This window comes from Muscardinus avellanarius (genome assembly GCF_963383645.1).
Source record: "Muscardinus avellanarius genome assembly, chromosome: X".
Lineage (NCBI taxonomy): Eukaryota > Metazoa > Chordata > Mammalia > Rodentia > Gliridae > Muscardinus > Muscardinus avellanarius.
The window spans coordinates 106543283-106559099 of NC_137792.1; positions in this window are offsets into that span (position 1 = coordinate 106543283).

Below are 15817 nucleotides of genomic sequence, written 5' to 3' on the forward strand. Positions count from 1 at the left end.
TCTCTGGACCTCAGACAGAAAAAAATAATCCCTACTATTTTGCAGAAATCTCATGAGGATTAAACAAAATATGCATATATAGGTCCTGGGTTGATTCTTAAATATAAATTTTGTTTGTTGCCCTGACACATACAGCATAAATTTGAGAATCCGAGAAGATATGGGCTTAAGCAAAGGCAATCTAGGCATGCATTCAATAAGTTATTATTGAATTTATACTAAATATCAGGCTCAGTAAAAGGAACTGGGGAATGGATAAAGCCTTCTGTAGATAGAAGAGAAGGAGCATATATGCCAAGAGAAGCAGAGACAACAGGGGGGAAATAAATTTCTAGCAGCACTGAGTCCCTTGTTCTAATTGTTTTCAAGGCCCAGTAGAGTTCTGGTACTGTAAGATATCTCTTAGCCTTCCTAGGCTCTTATTATTGCTTCATAGGCTCTTATTAAACTTTCTTGAGTAAGTTCAACAGGGTTTCTACTACTTGCAGCCAAGACTCCCAGCTAATTTGAGTGTGATGGTGCACATCTCTAATCCCAGGACTTTAGAAAGTGAGACAGGAGGATCACATGTTTAAGACCAGTCTCAGAAAATTAGTGAGACCCTGTTTCTAAATAAAATTGGCTTGGAGTTTAACTCTGAGAAAATATGTCATGGGTTCAGTCCCCAGAATAAAAAAACAAACCTCCCAACCTAATAAAACCTTATACTTAACCAAAATCCATGGTAAGTCACCAGTGAGCTTTATATCCACACATTCCTAATATTTTATTTCTTTTATTTATATTATTACATGACACATAATTTTAAAATGACAGAATTTGTAGGCCAAGAGATGTTTACATGGTTAAGAAACCTGTCAAAACTGAAGTACACAGTAGTGCGGAGACTTAATAAAGATCAAAATATCAAAATAGAGCACATATCAAGGTATTATGACTTGGAGTCATTTGTGAATTTTGTTGTCTCTGTCCAAGTTGGAAGGTCTTGAATTTGTACTCTTGATCCTCAGTGTTATAGATGGCAGGTTAAAGAAGCAAAATGATTCCTCTAACCAACTTTTTTTAAATTTTTATTGGTGCATTGTAGTCATACGTCTTAATGGGGTACAAGATGGTGGAGACTTACATGCACATATCACCCAATTCTTTTTTTTTTTTGGTGGTACTGGGGTTCCTGGAAGCCCTTCTATCTCCGGACTACACTCCCAGACCTATTTTTACATTTTTATTTGGAAACAGGGTCTCCTAAGCCAGCGCGCGCGGCTGGCTTCGAAACTGCGCGATCCTCCTGTCTCTGCCTCCCAAGCGCGGGGATTACAAGCGTGCGCCACCACGCCCGGCCATATCACCCAATTCTAAGCAACTTATTGATAGAACCTGTAGGCCCAAGGCTACTGCTTGTACATAACTGTCCGTAGTCTAAGGTAATTACAATATCCATTTCATGTAGCATGGTATATAGTAGTTGAGAGCACCTGCTTTGGAATGAAAAGACATCTGAATATTATCTCCATCATTTTTAACTTATGTGATTTCGAACAAGTACTTTAAAATCTTTGAGACTGTTTCTTTATCTGTTTGAAAAGAGAATAAAAATACCTTCAAAGGGCAGCAGAAGAAGCTACGCTTACCAGAAATTTGGGCTGTGTTGGCTTGGATGACAGCACTATATTGCGACCTCACTCATGGGGGAGACTGTGAAGGTGCTTAGGTGGTAGAAATGATAATACCTGAATAGTCTAGAGTCTGAGGAATTTAAGCCGAGGAGGAGCTGCTACTAGATTCCAAAAGCCTAAGATGGAAGAGGCACCATTCTACCACACTCTTTTTGGGGATCCAGACCCTAGGTATGGCTTGTATGAACTGAAGTTCTTTGAAGAAGCAACTTCTGTGTTAAGGATCATACAAATTGTTTTACCTTGGCTGGCTAGACCATCCTGATGACATGGACTGTTGTAAATCTAGAGCCAAAATTATCTTAGGCTGTTTTAGTCATCTTAATATCTCGTTAATAGTTATTTGCTTTCAGCCTCTGTAAGCTTGCTTAATATTCTTGTAATTATTAGGGAAAATTCTTAAACATATCACTAGGCTTAGAAGATCTCTAGCCTCCACCAACCTTAAAGCCAAGAATCCTATAGCATCTGAAACCTATAGAAAAGTCTTCCCCTGTTTTCTATAGCCTACCTATTTCATGCCCCTACCAATATATGTATGGAATATACTGATTTGTGATTTCTTAGTTTTGTGGGTATAAAAGTTCATGTAACCTCTCCCAGAGCAGAACATGTCATTTACAGTAACTTGATTCCATGTTTCTAGGTCATGGCCACTCATATTTGCCTCGGAATAAACTATTTTCTTTTTTCCTCTAAAGCAGAATGGTCATATTTTACATTTTTTATTGGTACGTTGTAGTCATACATCTTAATGGAGTACAAGACGATGGAGGCATACATGCACACATCACTCATTTAGCCCTTCCCCAATTCCTACCCCATTCCCTCCTTCTTCCCTCTTTCTCATGTTTGGCTTAGTGATTGACTTTGATATGTTTGTGAAGAATGGTTATTTTACACTGCCAATTGGGAACCCTCTGGAAGCCAGGAGGAGAGGGAGGAAAATGAAACAAGGCTGGTAGAGAGTAACCTGGAAGGTATCATCACTGAGAACTCAGATATGGAAGCCCTGAAGTTAGGGAAAAATAGGAAGAAGCTGAGAAGCTAGAGGGCCCACTTGACAATGTAGGGAAACAAATAAATATATGTTCACTTCCAGTCATTGTTGTCCCAATAATTATATGAATTAGGGAAAAAATAAAGGTATTACACAGTCCATCTATGTTGGCAATGTGGACTGTGATATGACATTGTAAGTGCTATAGTCATGCTGGCTCAGTGAGTTGTGTTGCCATACTCCAAAAATTTTACTGGCCATCCCAAGTATTTTTTATAAACAGTGTGCTAAGACATTCTTCTAACTGCTTTCTGTGAATGAATTCATATAATCCCTGCAGCAATCCAATGAGAAAGGTACTCTTATTTTATAGATGAGGTAAGAGAAGTGCAGAGACTATAGCAACTTGTTCAAGGTCATACAGGTATTAAGTGATGAGTCACCTCAAAACCTGGCTCTAGAATTTATGTTATTCTTACTAATGAAGGTTATTTGTGTAACATCTTTGATAAAGAGTCAATGAAAAATTCTCTGGAGTTAGATGAGTCTCTATTAGAGGAAAGCAAACCAAAGTGTTCCCATGAGCCCACTACTGTGTTTGGACCGACTAAAACAGTTTCTTCTCTCAATTCTGTACTGGTTTTAATACATATCCTATTTGTACAACAGGGGCTGGGCTAAAGGGGTACTATGGTATTCCTTTCACTGTAAACATGTCTATTAGTAGAAGGAGATGGAAGGAAAGAAGAAAGAAGGAGAAAAAATTAGCCAAAATAAAACCAGAAGATTGGGAGAACAAAACCCTCCCCAGCTAAAAGTCATGTAGTATATTAAAATTATATGAAGCAAAGTGTTAAAAAAAACTCTAAAATGCTTAACATGTCCTAATTGTTCTGATTCTTGTATTAAATAAAAATCTATTTTACTAACACTGAAAATGATAAGCTCAGCTTATTTTGTAGCATGAACTTCATGAGAAAATGCCTAGCACATAGTAGGTTCTGTGAAAATGGAATAAATTCATTGAGAGTTTCTGCACATTTTGACAAATGGGAAAAAGTCCAGAGAGATGACACACAAATATCATTCCTTAGTCAGAATAATAAAAGCTCTAGAGCCTGGTTTCAGGTATTAGAATCCTGACTATATGATATGGAATAAGTTACTGTATGCTCTGAGCTTCTCTTTCCTCATCTATAAATAATAATAATAATAGTACCTTTCTCACTGCATTGTTGTGAGCATTAAATTAGTTTATTCACCTAAAACAGAAGAATGGCTGAGCACAGAATAAGCACTATTCCTAGTAAATGAGTTAATTTAAGGCTCTTAGAGGGATAGCTATCTCACAAAAAGTATGTAATAAATGTTAGCTGCTATTGTAGACTGTCTCATTTAACTTAGATAATAGAACTACAACCTAGATATTTCTTGATGGAGCCTTTTTACTTATATCTGATTACACAATCCAATTGCTCTTCCAAAACGGTTTCACTTTTGTCTCCATATCCCTGTCCTGGTTTGCTCTCTGTGAAAAGGGCTGCTTCTAACAGCTTTGCAGACAAGTTTGCTGGGCACTGCCATAGCACAGAGATTGCATTTTGGCCAGTGTTGGAAATCAGGTGACTAAAGAGTGATAATGTTGGATGGAAGACAAAGGGGCTACTGCTGACAAGCTCATATTTAAGTGTTGTATTTGAATCTAACTTAATCTCAGATTTAAAGTTATTTAGGAAGCAAAATAGCCAGAATTTGTATCCTATGGAATTCTGTGATAATATAATCAGTTTTAGCCTGTTGGAAAATACTGTTTGCTTTTTCTTAATGGTTTTGATGATAATAATTCATAATTCCAGTACACACAAGCTTGAACCATCTAACTAAACCTAGTAATAGATTTTTAACTGACAAATATCAAGGCACTGTTTGTGTTTCGTTAGGCAAAGTTTCAGAATACCTACTAATAACTCTCTTCTTTCCAAGGTGTGAGAGCATGAAGCCCTCTTCATTCATTAATTTATGTTTCAACTTAGCCAAAAATTAAAGCAAGTTTTGATGTTCACTGTTTGGTTTGTTGTATTCTAAGTGGTTATCTACCCCCACCTCATAGCAGGACTCAAAATAGGGGTAATTTCTCAGAAGATTCTGAGATGTATCATACTTCTCTTTGGGGGTAGAATTATAGGAAGGCAGAATCAAGGGATAGCAGTACTCTACCTGTAACTTCTCTTCAGTGTCTCCTCAATGTGACTTCCCTGTCATTAATTCCTAGAAGCATCTGGGAGGAAACAGGACTACAGGGAAAATGTGCCAATTTCACGATAGAGCTAGTACAACAGTAACCAAAAATTCCATTTGGCTGCAAATAATTCTGCCTCTAAAAATAGGAGAGCACTTGTGGAGAAGAACTAAGCACTGAAAAGTCTGATGTTGGATAAAGAATTCTGAGCAAGGAAAATAATGACCCCATACTTCTCTGCATCTGAGTAAGTTAGATGATCTTGGGAAACTTACTTCAGCTTTCAGATACTCAGGTTCACTTCTGTGCAACAGAGATAAAAGTGCATGTTCTACTTAACTCCATAAATTGCTATCAAAACAAGCTCTGTGCACATGTTTCTATCACTCTGAACCTGATTATGATGTATAATTACATTGCACCAATAAAAGTATACACAAAATAAACACCACTTTAAAAACTGAATATGGTATTGTATACAAATATTCTTTGTAAATTCCATTGTTTTATATAGAATTTGGGTGCTATTACTTACTGTAAGATAATGAAGGTGCAGACACAGAGTGAATTTTTTAATCCAAATAATACTGATGTAAACTCAATCATTTAGTGATTCACCTCTTCTAGCTTTGAACTCTACAGGGAAGTTCTGCTACTGTGAAGGATAGCAGTGATATGAATTGCATATTTTGGTCTAATCTGATTTCTGCAGAATACTCCATTCTTAAGGGCCCATAGATAACATATGTTGTCTGATCGATGATCTTTTTTTTTTTCTTTTCTTTTGGCAGCACTTGAATTGCTCCTCAATACCTGGTGGAGCCAAAAAGGATATGGGCCAAGATCCACTGCCATCTGAAAACGTGTGTTTTGTGGCACAGAATGCTGCCAAGGACATTTCTAGAGTAGAATGGAGTACAGTCTTTTGGCTGGGGGATGGGTGAGCTGTCAGTGGAGACAGAGAAATTTTGTAAAATGTTTCCAACTCTTGACCTATGTTTCATATCTTTTGAAATATTTTAAATAGTGAAGTTTAAATTTTGAATACCAGTGTTGTCCCTGACATCTGAACTTAGGATCAAATGCCCTTAGGCATTTTGGAAAGTAAATGACGCTATACAGATGATACCAGTAATTAACTGTTGCCTAATTCCTGCAAGGCAATATGACATTCTATTTTATGTCAAATAGACCAAGCCCCACACTCTAGCTTCGGTATTGTCTTCTTTGAGATGGGAATTATAGCAATGATATTTCCCTTAAAGAACTGTTGTAATACTTATTAATAATACACATATTGTCATATAATTATTTTATTTATAATAAAACACATCATTTCATTACAGTTAATTTTATTTATAACAATTGTTTCAAATAATTTCAATAATTCTTATTGCACATTCCCTTTACATTCATTATGTCATTTGATTTCTCACAGCAAATCATTATTATTTCCATTTTGCAAAAAAGTAAAATAGGGTACAAAGTGATTAAAAGATTATGCCATAGATTACATGACTTATTTTTGGTACTGGAGTTTAAAGCCAGGGGCATTCTACCTCTAGAGCTACAATCCCAGCCCTATTTTTTTTTTAATTTTGAAACAGAATCTCACTAAGTTGCTGAGGCTGAGGGCAAACCTACGATCCTCCTGTTTCAGTCTCCCAAGTACTTGAATTACAAGAATTGCCACCAGGCCCTGCTTACAAGACTTATTAATAGGAATGGATGCACAGGCTTGTAATCCTTATTACCCAGTATGCTGTGGTAAAAGGATCAGAAGTTCCAGGCTAGCCTCAGAAATTTAGCAAGATCTTATGTCTAAATAATTAATTACTTAACTAATTAATTAAAAGGGCTGGGGAAATAGCTTAGGTATAGAGCACTCCTGAACCAAACAAACCCCAGTGTCAAAAAAACAAAACAGTATAAAGTAGTAGATTTATTTTTCACCAACCAAACTACAAAATTCTTTACAAAATAACATCCAATGGCTAAGATTCAATAATTTCCCAGCTCACTTAATATTTTAGTCAGCTTTTCTACCACTGTGACCAAAATACAAGCACAACTTAGAGGTAGAAGAATGTATTTTGAGCTCACTACTTTACAGGTCAGTCCATTATCAGCTGATTCCAAGGCAGGAACCACAGAGGTGCATCTCAGGGCATGACAGAAGAGAAAAAAACCCTACTCACCTTATGGTGGCCAGGAAGTAGAGAACAAGAGGAGGGAGTGAGAGACAGAGACAGTTCCCAAGACCATCCTCCGCAAACCCAGTATCTCACTTTCAGTGATGCCCTAGCTTTAAACCAAGGTGCTTTGGCCACACCTGAAGTCTTGAGACACGATTTAAATTCAACTATAATACCTAATATCTGAACTCTGTATCATGGATGGGTAAGGCACATTGGCATGGCTTCAGAGAGGCAGCTGTGGTATAGTGATAAGAGATCAGCTGGTTTTATTCCCAGTACTGGGAATGGAACCCAGGGGCATTCTACCTCCGTGCTACACCCCCAGCCCTGATTTTATTCTTTATTTTGAAATAGTGTCTCACTGAGTGGCAAAGGGCCTCACTAAGTAGCTGAGGTTGTCAGCGAACCATGATCGTCCTGTCTCAGCCTCCTAAATGCTGGGATTACAAGTGTGAGCCACCACACCCAGCTTAGATCAGCTGATTTTTAATATGATATCTAAGTTAACAGTACTGGTCCTGCCTCCTATAAATTGGTCGGCATTAGGCAAATTAATTAATAGTCCCAAGCTTCAATTTCCCCATTCATAAGAAGAAAATTTTCCAGGCATGGCGGAACATATATATAATCTAATCTGAGGCTGAGGCAGGAGGATTATGAATTTGAGGCCAGCCTCAGCAGTTTAGCAAAACTGTTTCAAAATAAAAGATAAAAAATGTCTGGAGATTTAGTTTAGTGGTTGAATTCCCTAGGTTCAATCCCCAGTATCAAAAGGGTGTGTGTGTGCAATAATCTTTTCTTATCTGGTTTCATATGCAAAAGAATATACTGTGAGGCCAGAATATTAAAGTGGATTTCTAGTGAATTATTAATAGTATGCAAATACCAGAGATGTAGATATACTTCTCTTCTTATACCAATTGAGTAATATGCTTCCATTTACATGTTATATCTATATTTTATTAAACGGAACATTTAGATTTCTTAGTCCCAGTGCCTAGCCAAGTGCCTGGCATATAGCAGGAGTTCCACACACTCATTGGACAAACATTAAATTGAATGCATGACATTGAATAAAGTTGGGTATACCACCTGGCGGAGAAGGAAGATCTGTATCAATATCTATAAAATTAGGAAGCATAGATGATTATGATACTGATTTTAAAAGAGGTAAGAATCAAGTGTTATATAAAGTAACTATGATTAATAAATTTAGAAAAATTCTCAGAGAATTTGACATTTGACCTGCATTTAGAAAAATAAATTATATTTGGTCATGAAGGATGAGAGGAATAAGATTTCAGTAAAAGAGAACAGCATGGCCCAAAGGTAGTCAGAGGGAACTCAAGAAGTCTGGTATGCCTGAAGAAGTGGGGGGTGGGCAAGAGAAAGAGATTGGGAAAATGGCTTCAAGGATAAATTGTGACCTTACTTCGAACATTAGGCTACAGAACTTGGACTTGAACCTACAGGCCAGAGGTCTACAGATTGGCAGTTCACAAACTGATTCTTGTCCACAGACATGTTTTGTTTGGCTTGCAGAAGGTTGGCCTGCATGATGTTTTTAAATCATCTAAATTAGTAGCCAACATTTTTAAAAATAAGGAGATTTCACATTAAAATTTGGAATGCTGTTGTTCTTGAATATAATGGAACATCTGGAACACTGAGGCTACATTCCTGCCTGGCAACAAACAGAGCTGAGTGGTGACTGCTCCTTTTTGATGGGGCATCTGCTCTCTACTTGGCCAGAGCCTCTACCACACCCTTTTGTGACTCTAATGCCAGGCTTTCTTCACTCTGTTTTTGTTACATAGGAACCACTTGGGTTTGAAAGTCTTGGTGTAGACAACTGAAGATTATTTAAGAAAGGAAGGATGTTATCAGATTGTCATTTTGAAAACAACTTTCTTATTTTAATTCTGTTGAAGATAGTGTAGCAGAGGACAGCTAGGAGAAAAATTAAGGCTGGAGCCCTGGATAAGGAGGAGATGAGATATGAGCTTCAAAAGTAAGGGTCAGGAAGAAAATAGGAGAGAAATTACTCATGTATAACCCATTAAGTGGAGGAAATGCAAATGTCCACACATCAGAAGAGGGTGAAACTCTTCTAAGCCTGATCTTCATCTCTGGCTTAGCTCAAATGTAATTATTTAAATGCCTTTTTACTTTCCTTCCTGGATCATGAATGAGCTCCTCAAAGGCAGGGTCCACAGTGTTCTGTCCATCAATGTATCCCAAGTGCCTAGCACAGAGCCTGGAAAGTGCTGTATGTTTAAATCAATACTTATTCAGGCATGGATTAAAGGAATTCTCTACTTTGTTTACAAGATGATTAAAAGTTGCCCAAACTAGAAAACACAAAGGATACCGGTAGGACCCCAGATATTAGAGGGGAAATACTAGCTAAGTTTTAATGGAAAGATAGGAGAGGAGAAAGGCCGATCTGGATTAATGAGGGTCTACACCTGAACATGTGTAAAATTATGAATAAGACATGGTTAACCTGGACAACCATTGGTGGGGGGGGGAGGGGGAGGGGGGAGAGGGCACCAAATATAGTATAAATGTATACTACTTATGTTCAATAAAAAATTGTTAAAAAAATAAATAAATAAATAAAAAAGTTTTTTACATTCCTAAACATGCTGAAACTACAAGATTTTTTTTTGCAAACTTCCACAGCCAAACTCCCAATATAAACATAAAATGTTAATTCTGTGGGAATAAAATCCATTAATTTATTCAATAGTCATTTATTAAGCAATGAACATGTACCACATTGGCTGAGATTCCAGGATTCAACGATGAGCAAAAACCAATATCATCCCTGCTCTGAGGAAACTTCAGTCCACTGAGGAGAAAATGTTTTGAGTAGCCCTCTGTAGGAGAAATAATGCATATTGTTGAAACACACTAAAAGGTTGGTGAAAGGACTTGAGCTAGCTTAGGAGGTCCAGAAAATACCAGTATGTATGAGTCTTGACTCAAAGATTATGGAGAACAATAAGCCATTTCAGGCAGAATGAATAACATATGCAAAAGCAAGAAGGATCATGGGATATTTGAACTCAGAAAGCTAGAGTAAGTTGGTCATGGTGATATACATCAGTAATCCTCGTACTTGGTAGGCTGAGATAATAGGATTGCAGGTTTGAAGCCAGTCTCAGGAAGTTAGCTAGGAGAGGCCCTCAGCAACTTATTGAAATCGTATTTCAAAATTACAAAAAAAAATAGAGCTGGAGATGTAGTTCAGAAGTGGACTGTCCCTGAGTTCAAATCCTATCATACAAAAAGAAGGAAGAAGGAAAGAAAGAAAGAAAAAAGAAAGAAAGACCCAGAAAGCCAATGTGAGTGAAGCTCAGAAGGCAGGACAAAAAGTAGCATGAGATGAGGTAAGAGAGGAGAGAGGCCAGATTATGTAGGGTGTGGTTAAAAATTTGGACGTTTATACTAAGAGCAACAGAAGGCCAGTGACAGGATTTAAGTAAGGGAAGAACAGAATCAGATTCAGTTTTCTAAAAGAATCCTGTATACAAACATATATTGACATTGATAATTAACAAAGGGCCAAAGGCAGTTATGTGGAGAAAAGTGTAGTCTTTTGACAAATGGTAGTGAAAGTAAAACTTTCTATATAGAAAACTGAAAATATATATACAAACATAAACTCAAAATGGATCATAGACCTAGTTATAAAACTGAAACTTATACAACTCCAAAGGAAAACACAGATGGGAAGCTTTGTGATCTTATATTAGTAAAATATTTCTTTGTTCTATTAACAAAAGCATAATCCATAAGTGAACAAATTGATAAACTGGGCTTCATCAAAATTATAAATGTCTGCCATTCAGGAGACACTGGGAAGAAAATGAAAAATCTAGACAGCGAAAAATATTGTCAAATCTTATTTTTGATACGAGCCTTCTTTTCTGAGCATATAAATATCTAAAATTTCATAATAAAATACAAGAGCCAAATAAAAAATAGGCAAAAATGTTAGGAGAGTCTTTTTTTGTGTGTGGTACTGGGGTTCCTGGAAACCCTTCTCCGGTTACACTCCCAGACCTATTTTATATTTTTTATTTGGAAACAGGGTCTCTTAAGGCAGCAAGGCTGGCTCCGAACCAGTGCGATCCTCCTGTCTCTGCCTCCCAAGCGCGGGGATTACAAGCGTGCACCACCACGCTGGCTAAGGAGAGTCTTTCTCTAAAAAAATATATAAAATAAAGATAAGCACATAAAAATGTTCTACATCATGATTCATTGGGCAAATTAAATGAGAAACATATATCCATCTAAATTAGAATGTTAAAATTAAAATGTTTGAACATACCATGAATTGGTGAAGATGTGGATGAGTAGAAATTCTCATATGATGATGGAAATGTAAAATGGTATAATCATTTCATAACAGCTTGGAACTTCTTAAAAAGGTAAATACGCATCTACCCTGTGATTTATCCATTCCACTACTGACTATTTATTTTCTCAGGGTGAGTGGAAGCATATATCCATATGACAACTTTAAAATGAATGTTTTCGTATGAATGAATAAACAAAACTGTGTTATAGCAACACAATGGAATACTATTTATTAACAAAATAACAGTGTAGTGATACATATAACCTCTCGAATTGTGATCAAAGGCATTATATTTCCTGAGAATTATAAGACCAAGAGTATATATTGTATAATTCCATTGCTATACAATCCTGGAAAATAAAAACTAATGCATACTGACAGAAAGTAGATTATTGGTTGCCAGGGGTTAGAGAAGAAGAGAAACATAAAAAGAAACTTTTCTAATAATAGATATGCTCACTGTCTTGAATGGGCAATGATTTCATTAGTTTATGGATATGATATTAATAATTTCCAAAAATATCAATATATGTGACTTTAAATATATATAATTTATCACATGTCAATTATAGCTCAATAAGGCTGTTTATCTAAAAAAAAATCCTTCTACCTTTTCCCTGCAGAACCACTTGCGGTTGTGTAAAAGTGGGAGGGAAACCATTGATGGTAATCAAAGTGGGAAAAGGCAGTACAGTAGAGAGAAAAAGAAGTAAACAGATTTGTGAGATGTTTGGGAAATAAATCTTATAAAACTTGACAAATGCCCACCATTTTCCAAAGGTCAGTTTTTTCTGGTTTTCCAGAGTAAGGATCTAGGGAGGATTCCATTACCAAGGCCTACCCGAAGTTGCAAAAGGAGCCCTCAGCAGAATTTATAGTCAAGTAGACTAACCTGAGTGGGCACCACTGATTCTATTTGATTACTAAAATAATCATAAAGAGAAGTATGAGGAGAAAGCAAAAATTATTATAGTTACTGAGTTTATATATTATTTAATGCTTGCCTCTCAATCTTAAAAGCAATGGATAAAAAATAATATTTGAGAAAGGAGATCAGATTTTAAAATTCAGATGAAGTATGTACATACCCCTAATATGATCAAAGTAGTTAATTATCCCAAAAATGAAATAACTGCTAATAGATTGCTCCACTTAAAAAAATAAAGTGATCCTTCAGATTTTCAGAATGCTTTTCTATTTACAAATTTGTTCCATATACATGATCTATTTTAATTGCCACATTGGCCTTCTTAGGGTAAGTATTATTAGCTACAATTTTCTGATGAGGAAACTGTGAAGACAATTTTGGTACTGTGGAAGTAACATAAACTTTGGGATCCTCCAGTCCTTGTTTTACATGCCTGTTGGGCTGCTGTTTATTCAAAGCGTAGCTTAGGAGAATTTTTTTTTCACCTCAATTTTTTTTCATACCTCTTCTAACTTCCCTCCTCCTTCTTGCTGTTGTTCTTACTGCCATTAACACCTTGATTCATTGTCAGTCTGCAGACAAATAGTTCTTCAGACTTTAATACTTATGTTCATTCTATCAACCTGCAAGTCGACTCTATTTCCTCTGAGCAGCCCTCCTTAAAACTAGTTAAAAGCTTTGATGGGATCCAGGCACAGTGGTGCAAGCCTTTAATTCTAGTACTTTGAGAGACTGAGACAGAAGGATCATAGGTTTGAGGCCAGCCTCAGCCAGTTAGTAAGACCCTCAGCAACTTAGCAAGAACTTCAGCAACTGTGTTGCAAAATAAAAAAGTGGGGCTAGGGATGCATCTCAGATGTAGTATGTCCTTGGATTCAATCCCCAGCATGAAAAGAAAGAAAAAAAATAAAGACAGAAAGACGAGAGAGAGAGAGAGAGAGAGAGAGAGAGAGAGAGAGAGAGAGAGAGAGAGAGAGAGAGGAAGGAAGAACAATAGACTGAATTGCTGAGTTTGAGGTTTTGATGATTATTCAAATATAAATAAGACTTAGCATCTTAAGACTTTTTCTTTACCACAAAGAGTAAATGAGATTTTTTCACCAAAAAATAAAGAAATAAAAATAAGAAGGAAGTAATATGATTGGGATATTCTAAGGCAGAAATGCAGCCATTAACATCTCAGAGGATAATTTTTCACCTCCTCAGATGAAAGGGTCCTCAGTCCTCTGTGTTCTGGAAAGTTCATTTATAGCCATTCTCAAGCGTCCATGAGATTGATGAGTCTAGCTAAAATAGCAATGGAATGGAAGAGTGGTTTAGGTTTTACTAATGTGAAACATAGAACAAATTATGTCTTTGCTTCAGCCTGTTCATCTGTGAAATAGAGATGATCATGCCCTCTCTTTTTTTGCCTTTAGGTTTAAGTTGCCTCTTTTGGTCAAGAGAAGTAAATCCTCATGATGTTTCTCTGTGCATGAGACAAAGCTACTTACAGTACCTCTTTTCTCTGTAAAAACCTGGTAAAAATGTGGAAAGTCTCAGATGAAAACCTGCCTGAGCCTTCTGTGACAGAGAAACCCTGCTCAGGTCCAGAGGACAAAGAAATTTAAATGCGGCCAGGGAAAGCTGAGGCTTTGCTAAAAGGGAAACTTTTTTTCCTTATAGATAGTTGCACTCTCCCATTTCCTCTACTTTTCCATTCTCTCCTACCTCTCAGTTTTACTCATGGCCTGTGGAACTCCTCTACAAAGGAGCAGTTGCAGTACCCTTGTCACCCTCCATTTCTTGCTGCCCATCAAGAGGAAGAAAAGCAGCCTATATAGGTCTGCCTATATAGATAGTGCAGTTTGAAAGCTTACAATATGCAAAGACAACCTGGAAACTCAAAAGCTTGTATACAAGCAAACGTTTGCAAAGCTTTAGCCACATGCACAGAGCAAGCATTTCTGTTTCTGGTGTTTGTGCATTTGCCTGCACGTCTGGGTGATCTTGCCTTTGCAGGTTTGGATAGGTGAGAAGTGCTTTCCAGAGGTGATTCCAGGCAGAAAGAAGGGCAGAGAAGTGGATGGAAATGACCTCTGGATCCCTGGGCCAAGGGTTCCCAGAGCAGATGGCATGGTGCCATAAGGCCCAATCTACACAGACTGGCTTGCCTCTAGCTTGCTCCTTAATTTGTAGGAGACTCTCCCTTCTAAGTGTCCCTATTGGCTCTGAAAAGAACCCCTGGCAGCCATTAGTAGCCGCTACTCCTATTGCCCCTTTTCTCCCCCCTCCCCCTCCTCGTCAGTTTTGGCACTGGGCTTCGGAATCAAATCTGGTGAGTGCTAGCCTTCGGGAGATCCAGTAGCCCTGTCCTCAAAATAAAGCTCCAGGTTAAAGATTCTGCCCTGGCTTCTGAATCCTGGTACAGGAAAGCAGAAGATATTCAGGGAGCAGGGGGTCCTCTCGGGCTAGAGGGAGCCTCTCCTGCCCTCACCCACGCTGCGCCAGCACTTGTTTCTCCGAAGCCACTCAGGCGCTAGCTTGCGGTGAGGGGAGGGGAGAAAAGGAAAGGGGAGGAGAGGGAGAAAGGAGGTGGGAAGGCAAGGAGGCCGGCCTGGCGGGGGCGGGACCGACTCGCAAACTGTTGCATTCGCTCTCCACCTCTTAGCGCCCCCTTCGAGATCCCGGGGAGTCAGCCTGCTAGTAGAGCCGGAGGGTCCCGAGCAAGCCTGGAGGCAGAGGAGGCGACGGAGGGAAAAAGACCGAGCTAGCTGCTTCAGTGCCACACAGAAGCAGAAGGTTCCCACCAAGCTAGCCCCAGCCGGGCTCGGGCGGCAGCCAACGCCTGTTGCAGCTCGGCGGCTTCGAAGCCGCTGCCCCGGAGCTGCCCTTTCCTCTTCGGTGAAGTTTCGAAAAGCTGCTTGAGAGACTCAGAGGAAGCGAGGAAAGTGCCTGGTAGGACTGACGGCTGCCTTTGTCCTCCTCCCCTCCACCCTGCCTCCTTCCCCCCTGGTCTCCTCTCCCGCAGCTGCCTCCTCTTCCTCACCCTCCCCCCCCACACCCTCTCCCTTTCACCCAAGTCCGCCGGGCTTTGCCAGCCAGTTTGCAGAGAGGTAACTCCCTTTGGCGGCTGCGAGCGGGCGAGCTAGCTGCACGTTGCAAAGAAGGCTCTTAGGAGCCGGGCGACTGGGGAGCGCTACAGCACTGCCGCCAGGACCTGGCTTGTTAGGCTGCCTACAGGGAGGGCCCCCGGATTTCCTACACTCCTCCACCGCCTCCAGCTCCCCTTCTCTCCCACTTGGAGTGCAGAACCAGAGATCAAAAGATGAAAAAACAGGGCTTCAGTAGTTAAAAAAAAATCAAAACAAAACAAAGCCAAAACAAAACAAAAAGAAAAAAAATCTGATTCTTATTTGCACCTGTTT